The sequence below is a fragment of the Stegodyphus dumicola genome, chromosome 2 (genome assembly GCF_044657685.1).
Source record: "Stegodyphus dumicola isolate Sdum_Otavi_A_Nest chromosome 2, ASM4465768v1".
NCBI lineage: Eukaryota > Metazoa > Arthropoda > Arachnida > Araneae > Eresidae > Stegodyphus > Stegodyphus dumicola.
In genome coordinates, this window is record NC_140769.1 from 130882068 (window position 1) to 130895111 (window position 13044).

Genomic DNA, 13044 nt, shown 5'->3' on the forward strand with positions numbered 1-13044 from the left:
GAATAAAAATATACTCATTTAAAAATTAATTCTTGGTAAAAGGATTTCGCTCATAACACAAAAATCCGCATAACCTTAATTCCTGTTTTCAATTTAGTGATACATCACGTTTTGATGGCAAAAATTGAATAACTCTTTCGCAATTGTTTTCGAAAAGCAAATTTTTTTTTCCCTTACTCGACGTCATGTATGTTAAGTCCTAGCAGTTGCCGATAGATGGCGTTGCTTGAATATTCGGTCTACAGATCCAAACTCGGATGTAAACCGGTGCGTTTTAGCCGAGTTAAGATGTAATATCTTCAATCGTAACATGGTTTCCGCTGGACCTAAAACGTGTATTGCAGCAAATGAAGATACAGCTCGACATTTTCTCTGATATCTTAATATAAGGAAACGTTCTTCGGGACAGTCAAACTACAGAAATTCTTCGTCAGTTAATAAGTAAAAATGACATTTGATAAAATTTGGTCATTCCAAATATAAATTTATGAAGAATTGGTAATTATTTGTAAAAACGAAATATGAAATTTTGTTTGATTTGTGTGAAGTGCCGGTAATTTGATGGTGCATTAGGTTTTTGGGAGACTGTCAAACAAGACGATAAAGGATTTATATTTATTAATTACGTCAAAAGATCTTCGATCGGGGTAAGCTTTAGTTTCTTTTTGATTTTAACTTGTTATGGAAAAAAAAAAAAAAAAACCGAAAGTTTTAAAAGTGTGGTTTGAATATTTCCGCAGTCAGTTAGTTATATGTTGGATAGTAAGCCTCTTTTAACTTATTTGTGAGTTTCGTTTTAAATGCATATAATTTCGCTAAATTTATTTGACTGTTTAAATTTTACTTTCGATTTGCAACAGTTAACTATTAGTTTAGCTTCTTTTTAAATGCATATAATTTCGCTAAATTTATTTGACTGTTTAAATTTTACTTTCGATTTGCAACAGTTAATTCTTAGTTTAGCTTCTTTTTAAATGCATGTAATGTCGCTAAATTTATTTGACTGTTTAAATTTTACTTTCGATTTGCAACAGTTAATTCTTAGTTTAGCTTCTTTTTAAACGCATGTAATTTCGCTAAATTTATTTGACTGTTTAAATTTTACTTTCGATTTGCAACAGTTAACTATTAGTTTAGCTTCTTTTTAAATGCATATAATTTCGCTGAATTTATTTGAATGTTTAAATTTTATTTTCGATTTGCAACAGTTAACTATTAGTTTAGAAAATTATACATGGCTGTTGGAGTATAACGCATAATAACTGTTGCAACTTCATGTCACTTTGGTTGTGAGAATAATAGCCAATATATTCTAATTAAATTTTTTGCTTTTAAATATTAATTTTTAATATTAACATGGTTTTCTGCGAATTTGTTTTTAACTTTAATACATTAAGAATTGAATAAAATGATGTTTAATAACATACCAAAATGAAGTTTGCTTACTAAATTTAGTTAAATTTTAAAATGGGATGTAAGGAATTCTATTGTTTTTAATCAGTCAGTCTTTTAGATATAGTCGGTGGCAGATTTATGAACGGAGAGTACTTTTCATCTGAACTTTTAAGGTCTCTTTAAGACGCACAATATATTGTTTTTTAAATTGGTTAGTGATTTGAAGGCCGCTTGGTAGTAACGCTAGTAATTTTGAACATATTCAGCGATAGCTTTTAAAAATAGTTTGCTTTCTCTAATAATAATGATATAAACAGCTGTTCCATTCAGTGTAACGCTATAAATCGATTTATTTGAAAACTTTTTTGATAATTAAAGTACAAGAAGAGCAAAAAATGCTTACTTACGAAAAAAAAAATATTTACATGTACAAATATTGTGCTTTCACTTTCAAAATGTTCTCTCTCCCCTCTTTCTTTTCTTGTTCACTTTGTATAGTCAAACATTTATCTAGCGGAGTGTTTTAGAAATTTCGAAGACAGGATTGAAATGTTCGTGAACTCAAAATATGCTGCCAAAGAAATTTAGTAATCGATGAATCGCTGCACTGACAAATCACCTCTTATTATTTAATTTTGTTACTTTTTTAATCACAGTTTGTCAAAATCGAAAGATAAAAGACATTCTTAACATTTGAAATTATGCAAAATTTCTACCGGCATCCTCCCGTCTCTTTTTAGCATTTACTTGGCCAGTGACTTTCTCAAAATATTGCAAATAATCATATTGATATAAAAACATATCAGTGATCAATCAGTGTGTACAATTCAGCAATCTTTTGTTGAAGTTAAAATGGCTGGATAAATAAATAGACGTTCTATAATTATTTCAATTTCCTTTCTTGAAAAACGTAGTCAATATTGAATACTCCCCCCATCTTAATAGCTGCATTTAATGTTAATTGTGAATTGTATTGAAGACTGATGCTGAATATGTTTTTTATTACTGAAGTGATTTTGATAAACGAAAGCATTAATTTACATTCTTAAGTGTAACTGGTTTAATGTTTTGCTTTCCATACTTGCATAATATTTTCTGAAGTGATTTGTAACTTGAGTTGTTGTATTGTCAAATTGTAAATATCTTACCCTAAGTTGAAAAACGCATTTAGTTGTGTTTGCTTTTTTATGCTCTAACGATCTGGATTTTAAATTTATACTTTCTGTTGCTTATCCACTGTCTTTGCCTGACAGATGTAGTTAAAATTTACGATAACATCTATTCGGAAAAAAAAAACAACTTATTATTTTTATTTTTTTCCTCTCGCTCTGAAAGAATATTATACAAACTGAAAGAATTTTTTAGTACATTTATGTTTTATGATCATATTATAAAACTGTAGATCCTCTCGTTTCAAATAATTGTTCAAAAAAGCGCTGCAATTATTTTATAAAACTAATTGGCATATTAAAAGAACGACTATAATAGATCCCCTTTTAAAGAAATACTCTTAAGTATTCAATAATATTTAATTTTTTCGCAAATATGTTTTGAGAGTGATCATTCCAACGTGCATCTCATTTTTTGTCTGCTTTATAACGAAGTTTATAATGAAGTTTAGAAAATTTGCTTTGCATGTGGGACTTTCATAAATGACATTTTTTCGTTTTAGCAATCAGGCTCTGAAAACCTTTCGTTTTTTTTCCACATAATTATTCCTTCTAGATTATGCATCGCTTCTGCGGAAGAAGATGAGTGGAGTTACTAATTTTTCAGGAAATTCAGGAAACGAATATAAGGTTTGAATAATTGTGCTATGTTAAAAAAAATTGTCCAAACTGAAAGAGAAATACATCAATGCAAAATTTTAAATTAGACAAAAAAGCAACCTTAGCTTGACGTAGTTTTTAAATAAAGCTTCTGAAAGAAATCGGACATAAGTTCCTCTTTTTCAGGGGCAAAGAAAACTTTTCTTCGTATTCAACAGTGCTGATTTTTAGTATATTATTTCATATATTTTTTCCGGAGCAGCAATTTGAGAGAAAATTTTTGTACTGCACAAAAATATTAATAGTATTAAAAGTATTAACAATTTTTACTAAATACTCTTTAGATAAAATTCCGTTGTTTGTGTATATAAATATCACTAATATAGTATCACATCATATACACACCAATATTAGCTATATAATATACACATCTATATTAGTTATATATATATATATATATAATTTTTATGATATATACTTTTATTAGTATTAGCTATTTTACGACAGCCCTGTAAAGACACAAAATTTAATTTTCTTACTATTTTTAATCATTTACGCAATAATTCTTTTTAACTAAATTTTATCCTATACAGTTTCTCTGTGGAATAAATATGAAATAACTAGGTATTATAATAAAAAACAATTACCATGAAACCTTCAGTAAATGAAGCATCTAGCGGTCGAGTGGCAAATGCCGCTGAACACTGGTAGTTCGACCCGAGTTTGAATCCTGAGGAATAGGCTGCATGCATAGGTGTTTTTGTTGTTTCCTTCCATGTTTAGTGTAAATAAATTTCACTTAGAAAGTCCTCCACGAAGATATCTCATCATCCAAAGAATCTAGTGAATCGATCTTTTTTCCAGTCCTAGCATAAACGAACCTGCCGATGATGTTCAATAACATTATTTACGTTCTCAAAATTATTGGTCGCTTTCTTAGGTAGTCGCCGTGAAAAATTCACTGTATTTTTTGTTCTTACAACCAGTCGGCAGGTATTAACCAGGATTAAACTTCTAAACGCTGGTAATTTTTAAAGAGTTCGATTGCTACTGGAGGTACAATTTAATCGTGTGCGTCGTCGTTGTTTCTATTCTAAAATTATATCGGTTCTCATTAGAAAACCATGAAAGCTTGCCTTCCATTAGGGAAAAAGCCCTTAAGTGCTTTGTTAGGCCCACCAGCGGTTGAGCGGTATAAGCTGTTGAACACTGGTGGTTCGCTCGGGGTTCGAGTCCCGGCGAACAGGCTAGCTGCATGGATGTTTTCGTGATTTTCCTCGTGTGTAATGTAGCTGCCAGCCAGTTTCTCTCAAAAAATCCTCCACTGGGCATCCCTCCCTTCCCGTGTAGTACTTAAGGGCGGAGCACGTAAATAAGTTAAAAAAAGCGTTTTGTTATAATTTACAACCAAAGCTTAGAATATCTTGTACGCTGGCATTACTTCCTAAAGTGTGCTGCCATCCCATCTATTTTGCTGAAGTTATCTATGCATGTTTTCTTTTTTCATTTTAACTTTATTCATGAAAGTAAATTTCAAGTTTGCGATTTGTTAAAGAACTGCTAATCAGCGGCTGAGCGGTAAAACTACTATTACTACGAGAGTTAAAATGCCAGCGATGGCCGTTTTCGTGTTTTTTACATAAAACGAGAAATTTTAACTTGAAGATCCTCGATGAAAGCGTCCCTCTTCTTAGGCAGGGAGTTTCCGCATGCTTTGCCGTAATGTAAATAATCCATTACTAACAGAGTAGTGGATATTCATTTTTATTTCGAATGATTTATATTTATACAAAAATATAATTCAGCAGAATAAGATCATACGATATTTTTTTTATATAAAATGAACTGAAAACCTGTACATTTCTCTCGTACTAAAATATTTTCAAGTTCCGTATTATATTTTCGAGTTGCTCACCAGCGGCCGAGCGGTGAAAGCCGCTGAACACTAGTAGTTCTGCCCGAGATTCGTGTGCTAGCGAACGGGCAGGCTGTACGGATATTTTTGAAGTTTTCTCCACCCAACAGCGGCTGAGCGATAAAACGCTGAACACTGGTAGTTCGGTCCGATGTTCTAATACCACGAACGAGCTGGCTGCATGGGAGTTTTCGTTGTTTTCCCTATGTGTAATGTGTGTGCTAACTAGGTTTTCTTAAAATTTCCTCCACGAAGACATCCCTTGCCTTAGATAGCCCTCGAGGCTTTGCTATACTCACATAAAACCAAAACCACTATATGTAATGTGGATACGAGCCAGTTTCCCTTAAAACGATTTCCACAGGGTATCCCTCCCTTTCCGTGGAGGGCATAACGGCGGAGGCTAATATAAGTAAAAATATTTTCCAAGTTTTCGTTTAGGTTTCGCTTTAATTATGTCATATTTTGCTTGTGATGGAAATACATTAGTCATTGTAACAATGAAATTTTATTACTTAATCTGCGAAAGAATTATTTAGTTTTCAGTGCTTCCCAAGGCCTACTGGCGGCCGAGCGGTAAAGTCGCTAAACACTGGTAGTCCTGTCCGAGATTCGAATCCGGCGAACGGGCTGCCTGCATGGGTGTTTTCGGGATTTTACCCATGTGTAACATGTATACTAGCCAGTTTCCCTTAGAAAGTCCTCCACGAAGGCATCCCTCCTCTTAGGCAGATAGCCCTCGACGCTGTGTCATATTCACATAAAACCAAACCAAACGAATGTGCTTCTGAAAGGGATTACTACGTATCATCTTCGCAAAGAATTAATTTTAAGAGTTGTTTTTTTAATTTTTCAGCTATTCTAAATTACATCCATATTTATTTTCGAAAAGTGTAGCTTTTATACAATTTACTGCTTGTTATTGGATCAAAAAGATTTTATAAATATGTAAGAAATAAAAACTATAGGTGTAATAATTTAATTAGAGTTATTTTCGCAAACACTGTCAAAATCTCTTTTACAGTCTCTCAGAAGTTATCTCAGCTAAAGAGAAAATATAAAAGAATTTCTTTGTGTGCGTTATGTTTTGAAGTTATTTTTTGCTTTTAGCGGGAAATACAGAAGTGGGCCACGTTTGCTTTATTTTTTGCAGTTGGTTGTATCGAATGAATATTTTGTCTTTGTGAAAGTGCAAATCTCTGCAGTTTTTAATGGTCGCTTCTTTACTTAGCATTTGATACATACTTTAAAAAAATCTCGTTTTCTCAAATGCAACAGTAAGGATCCTAGATTAAAAATTTCTTCTCTTTTCAGAGATAATTTTAGTTTCTTTTATAGAATCTAATTTACATTCATTTTTATTAGCATTCCCTGAGAACATTTTCTGTTGTAAGATTTTAAGTTAACGTTGGTTAAATATTCTCATTTTGTTTGCACATCCCCTTAAATTAGTATGGATTTGTAAACCGTAAAGGCTGCATCATTTAAACTTGCGTTTCATTTGAAATTCCCCCTTGTATAATTTCGGATTTTAATTCTTCCCGCCACTGATTGTGTATGGCTTAAATTTTACTTTATAAGCTGTCTTAGGAATTTTAACGCTGAGAAAGGACAGAGGAAAATTAATAGTAATTTTAGCATAAAATGGCTGAACTTTATTTCGTGAGAAATTAATACACGTAATACAATGACTTTTGTGTATTGAAAAAGAGAGACCTACATCAGATTCTATTCAAATGCATACAGCTTATATAAAATCAACGCCGATCTAAAATTGAAATTTTTTCTAATTTAAATATATTTAGGAATAAAATTAAAAAAAAATTACTTTAAAGCTATTTTGCTGTCCCAAATTTATCTAGTTTTCAGTCCCTCCTCTAATAACTCAGCAATGGCAAAGCTCAAGAGCTCTCTGCTCCAGGGTAAGAATAACTTCGTGGAGGACTTCCTAAGGCTAAATTAAGGTGTTTTGAATATGGCAAAGCACACAACGGCTCTTTGACTAAGGAAAAGGATGTCTTCGTCGACGTTTTCGTAGGGGCAATTGGCTCGTATTCACATTTCGCATGTAAAAACCACGAAACCCAATTACGAAGCCATGATTTTCATCAGGTTTTGAAGTCGAACCCCCCAGTGGTCAGTGGTCTTAACCACTCGGTCAACTGCTGGGGCCGACTGAGTGACCTAAGCCATAATTCGCGACTGAATATGTAGGTTGCACTGGAAGTGTACCAGCGGTAAAGTCGCTGCACGTTAGTAGTTCGACTTAAGCTCAGTTCAAAACGAACGGGCAAGATACATGTGCGTTTTTGTGATTTTTCCCTTGTGTATTGTGCATACGAGCCAGTTGCCCTTTTAAAAGTCCTCTATGAAGGCATCCCTTCCCTTAAGCAGATAGCTTCTGCGTGCTTTGCTTTAAGAGATCAACCAAACTATGCTCAAGTGTTACGCAAATGCGAACAGGCTTCTTTTACACAGTCCTGTACATTCGCATTACTTCCTAAGCAATTAATGGTTAGTCAGTCAACTAATCAGTGAAACTTATGGCCACCTGTTAGGTGCTGCCATGAAGAAATTACTATCACTTCTGGGCTTGTATTGGCGCAAGGCTAATCGATATTAAATAAAGCGCTCAGCCATTAAAAAAATTATGGAGGAACGTAAGGTATCGGAGTGTTCACCAAATATTCTGTTAAATTCGCTGATGAATTCTCGGGGCTCAAAAATAGAGTTTAACGGTGTTTAAAATCCTTTATTATGTGTGCACTAATATGCAAATATGTACAGTTTTTAAATATAACAACAATTTAAGCAATTTTACATACCAAAATAATATACCTATAGGCATTCAAATTCTGTTGTCAAAAGGCGTTTTGAGCAAAGAGTGTTGCCATAACATTGCGCTCCCTTCGAGCGCAACTATAAATTTCAAATATTCCACACTCGATAAAAGACTGGTTCATATGAAGTTGCCAATGATTACTTTTTAAAATCGCTACAAGCTTTACTTTTTTAAAAAGTAAAAAATGCCTTTTCAAAATTGGCAACAAGGATACAAATTCTAAAGATGTAGCGGTCATGTGTTCGAAGTTTACGAATATATGTTACGTTATTTTTGCTCTTTAATTCTTCTTCTGCTTAACCGTATCGTAAATATTTTAGTGCCGCCCAAACGGCATTGTGGTTAGGGGAGCCTACTGCGGTACCAAAAGGCCCGGGTTCGAATCACGGAGGAAGCATGGATGTATGTAAAATGTGGACGCTCTAATATATGGCGAGCCAAAAGTCCTCTCGTGTGGATTGGTAGTAGGGAAGAGAAATGGGAAACGCTCGGAACCCCCCGCCCCGAAAGTGCCCTCCAAATTGAGGTGGAAATAAAAGTCCAACCTCCTTGATGTTCTGATAACCATTCTTCCCTGAAATTCTTGGACAAAACACCACAAATATTTTAGCGATATTTTTAGTCCAAAGGGGTAATTTGCCCAGGCGGACTATTAATTTCGTTTTGGTATTTTGCGTTGATTCACTATAAAAGTTGTATCACTTTTCAAATTTGCTGTCACCAAATACTATCGCCCTGTATTAAAGAAATTTAAAAAATGAAGAATGTAAATAAACGTATGTTTGTTTTTCACATTGTGATAAAACAACGGTACCTAGCGCCATCCAATTTTGAATATTGAACGTTTCAACTCGAATATGGGCATCTGAAAGCCCAAATTTGAAATTTGGAATTCGCTTTATTATCGATTTCATATTTTGTAACACTTCGACGAATTATTGATTAAAAAAAAACTAAACGATTTAAAAGCGAGCAATGGCAACTCTGTACGAAAATAAAACATTTTTATCTCCAGCGCTCGAGACTGTGTATCGGAAATTCTAAATGTATGCTCATTTTAAAATTATGTTGCGATATTGCTTTTGAACTGAATTTTATGGTTTCAGTACGTAGAACATCATATTTAATAAATAAAGATAACACGTAAAACGTTAAAAAAAGTCATTTTGGACAAAATTTAAAATCTGAAATCTTTCAGTTCTTATATTTTTTATTATATAAGTTCATATTCTACCGTCGAAGAAAGTACGCGATTTCGCCATTATATGTCGAAAATTCTTCTTTAATGTGATTGGAATTCGTTTTATTATAGATTTCATATTTTTCAAAACTTTACCGAATTCTTATGCTTTGAATTTTTTGCCAGATGTGCGGATTTTGGCGATATCCGAATGCGATCCCGATAACAGAACAGTATCGGACCTAAGCCAACAAAAAGAATTTTAGATGCCATTTTATATATTTTTGTCGGAATATAAAATGAAAATTAAGACCGATCCTCAGCGCTGAAAATTTGATTAATTAAATAATTTGCCAATCTTTGCAGCGAAATAAATGAAAACGGAAAACCTTAGAATAATACAATTATGAATTAAAAACTTTATTCGAAATCTATTTATTCATCTTAAACTGATAAACTGGATTCGAAGTGTTAAGAAATGCAACAAAACATAGCACTGAGATATAGCAGGAAAAATTTTTGTCTCTTACAGCAGGATATATATAAACAAACGCAACGTGAGTGAAAACTTGACTTTTCTGTGTTCTTTCTTGGTATATTCTTTTTATTTTACTACAAAGTAACTGACAAAAGCGATTATTTCAGAGTCAAGCTCGCAGTACGCTGCCTGGCATTCGGATTAGTTCGCTGAGGCTGCTATCCATTATTGTCACGTTTTCAGTTTCACTTCCAAGTTCGGCTATTTATCCCGTGACAATTGTCACGAAGCTGGAGAATGTAACGTAAATATTAAATACGTTTATTCACTTGAACATATACGTTCTTTTGTCATTTATGTTAATGCTGCTATAAAGTTCTGAATATTTATATATTTTCTTTTTAAAGACGAGGGTATTTTTATCAAATTTTGCAAAAGAACAAATCTCTTTCGACTATTTCGAAAGCTTTATTCTTCAAATTTTATTCGAGTCATGCTATTGTGCTATCAAATGTATTTAACCTTCTATTATTATGATAGGAGATTCAAGCGTCAGATTTTACGTGCGTATACTTTTATCTGAAGAAAATATTGCATTCATTTTTGTACATTTGTGTATTTACTGTTGCATTTCTTTGCTTTTTTATTTGGTATTTAAAGCAGATTTTAGTTTGTACACGGCTACTGTATTTGCATCTGTTAAATTCTTTTATTATTAGCCAAAAAGGGCAATTCGCCCCCAGAAGGACTATTAATTTCGTTTTGCCATTTTACGTTGATTCACTATAAACGACGAATCACTTTTCGAATTGTTATCACCAAATATTACAGTTCTGTTTTATATTAAAAAAAATTAATAATGAAGAATTAGCATAAATGTATGTGTGTTTCTCGCATTGTGATAAAACAACGGCACCTAGAACCATCCAATTTTAAATAACCTACGTCTCCACCCCAATATGGGCATCTGGAAACCCGAATTTGAAATTTGTTTTATTATCTATTTTAGATTTTGTAAAGCATTTATGAGATTTTGATTAAGACAATTTCAGAGCAGTCATTGTACGAAAAATTTTTTTTTATCTCCAGCGCGGAAGAATGTGTATCGGAAATTCGAAACGTATGCTCTTTTTAAATATTTTGCGATATTGTTGCTGAACTGAATTTTATAGTTTAAGTGCAAAGAACATGATATTTAATAAATAAAGGTAACACAAAAAATGTTTAAAAAACGCCCCTTTGGATATAATATAAAATTTGAATGCTTTATCTTTTTTTGTGTATGTTTGTGTGTGAAATCTAACATGAAAATCTAAAGAAGCGAAGCTTTGCCCGAAAAGTAAGAATACGGGGATAAGTCTGTTTTACATTGAATAAATGACTATTTCGCTAAGGTTGCCTCGGTTTTGGCCATTACGTTTTATCTTCAAATTTGGCGAGGAATCGCCAAAAGTTGCCAAAGTTGGTGACCGTATGTCGAGATTTTGGTCCGGTCTCTAGGTAACTGTAATGGGTATTGTAATTGAATACCTGTACCTGACGCTATATGTAGCTATAACCTTATTAGGCCCTCGTATCCCTGCCAATAATTTCGAGAAGTGAAATGTACTAGAAATCTCGGCAGCCGGGAGAAAATTATATAAGATCGGGAAGGGTATCAGTTTCTGAGTAGTTGTTTAGTTCAGTACGATCTCAGAGTATTGAGATATCTCCGCCTTAGTTCTGCTCTTTAGATGCGCTTTGGATTGAATTGTGTTTAATACTTTTAGTAGTTTGAAGTGTAACTACCGATTGTTGAGTTGTGCGTAAATTTTTGTGGAAAGTTCCAGAACTGTGACGGTTTTTTTTTTTTCTTTTTTTTCCCTCTTTTTGTTTCATAAAAATAACATTTATGAAGCTATGATCGGTTCTGTGCGCTTTCAATCTATTACCAATCTATTACTCAATAATATGCAAGTGTATCTCAATAATTTTCTGTGAAAATACGTAACATACATGTGTGTCCCAAAAATGTGCACATACTTTCAATGATCATAAAATCAGAGTTTTATAATATGTAGTTTCTTTTCAAAATTTAAAATAATATATCAAAAATGAATCATTTTTAGTTGCCTAGGTAGTCCTTTTGCTACAAAAATCATTTCTTGGAAGGCGACTTTTCCGTTACCAACGCTTCATAATGCCTCTGGACAAGGAATTTTAAATTCCTGTCTGACCGCTTTCTTACCTCAAAGATTTTCTTCAGCTCTGGGGATAGATTTTCATTAAATTTTCTTGTCTTGTGGGGGTGCTACATTTGCCCGAGGTCTACCAGGACACTTTTCTGTGGACATTCTGAACAGTTCCATCAGCTTGAAACTTGTGGAGAGATAAAAGAAGGGGTGGATTTTCTTAAGCTCGCTCCTAAAACTGTTTGAATCTCATTTTAACTACTTTTCAAACTTCCAGAAGCACTTTTGGATAAATTTTCTTAGCTCAAACCTCAGTCACTCCGTTATATTGAACTGTTAAATCTGAACGGAGGGAAAATTAGGTGAAAACTGTGTATACACTTTTGGAAGCGTTCCATATTTTATCATAAAAGGAAATTTATTTATTCCTTTGAGAGATCCGTTATATTAGTTAAAGACCGAATTTATCTTTTCATTTTATTTACTATTTACTAGCGGAAGTACCCGATGCCAGTTAAGTTAGATTGAGAGTTAATCTACAAAACAACAGAGAGAACGATACCGTTGCAATCCTTCTGTCATAATGATGCGAAAAATACGATTCATAGTCACACATTTTTCAGTCTGATGATGATTTTTCAGTCTCTACGATTTGAAAGCGAGCAGTGGCAACAGTTTTCGAAATAAAGCAGATTTTTATCTGCAGAAAATTATAGAAAAATAAGCCAATTCTCTCTCATTATATCAGCAACAATGGCACCCAATTTTTAATGATTTACGTCTGTCTAATCAAATGGTCATAAAAGCTCAAGTTCCATCCAATATTTCACCTATATTCAATTTTAGTCGATTCAATGTAGCAAATCACTTATCATAATTGATCAAAAATCAATAACGCGAACAAACAAACGTGTATTCTTCTTTATATGTATAGATTTTGTAAAACTTACAAATTTTTTATTAAAAAACTTACAATTTGAAAGCGAGTAGTAGCGATACATTTCGAAATAAAGCATTTTTATCTCCAATGCGCGAGACTGTTGCCACTGGGGAAAATGAGTGTTTTCGGAGTTTTAAATTATATCTCCGCTGATTAAAGTTGTACGAAGATGGCAACACTCGAAATGGCTTCCCGCAAATTTTTGGAATCTGGAATAATGTATTTAATGTTTAGCAATGCTATTTTTATTTCATTGTAAAACTTAGAATTTTTTTTATTAACAAACTCGACAATTTGAAAGCAAGCAGTGGCAACGCTTCTCGAAGTAAAGCAGAGTTTCATCTCCAGCTTGCG

At 33.1% G+C, this 13044-nt stretch overlaps 1 protein-coding gene across 1 annotated transcript in view; it reads left to right on the top strand.

Annotated features, from left to right (window-relative positions):
* The first annotated feature begins 279 nt into the window (after positions 1-279).
* Positions 280-13044, top strand: part of LOC118184952 (uncharacterized) — a 721540-nt gene continuing 708775 nt past the window's right edge. The window contains exon 1 of the mRNA XM_085811107.1: positions 280-647. The gene's annotated coding sequence lies outside the window, so the exon portion shown is untranslated. The remainder of the gene's footprint in view (positions 648-13044) is intronic.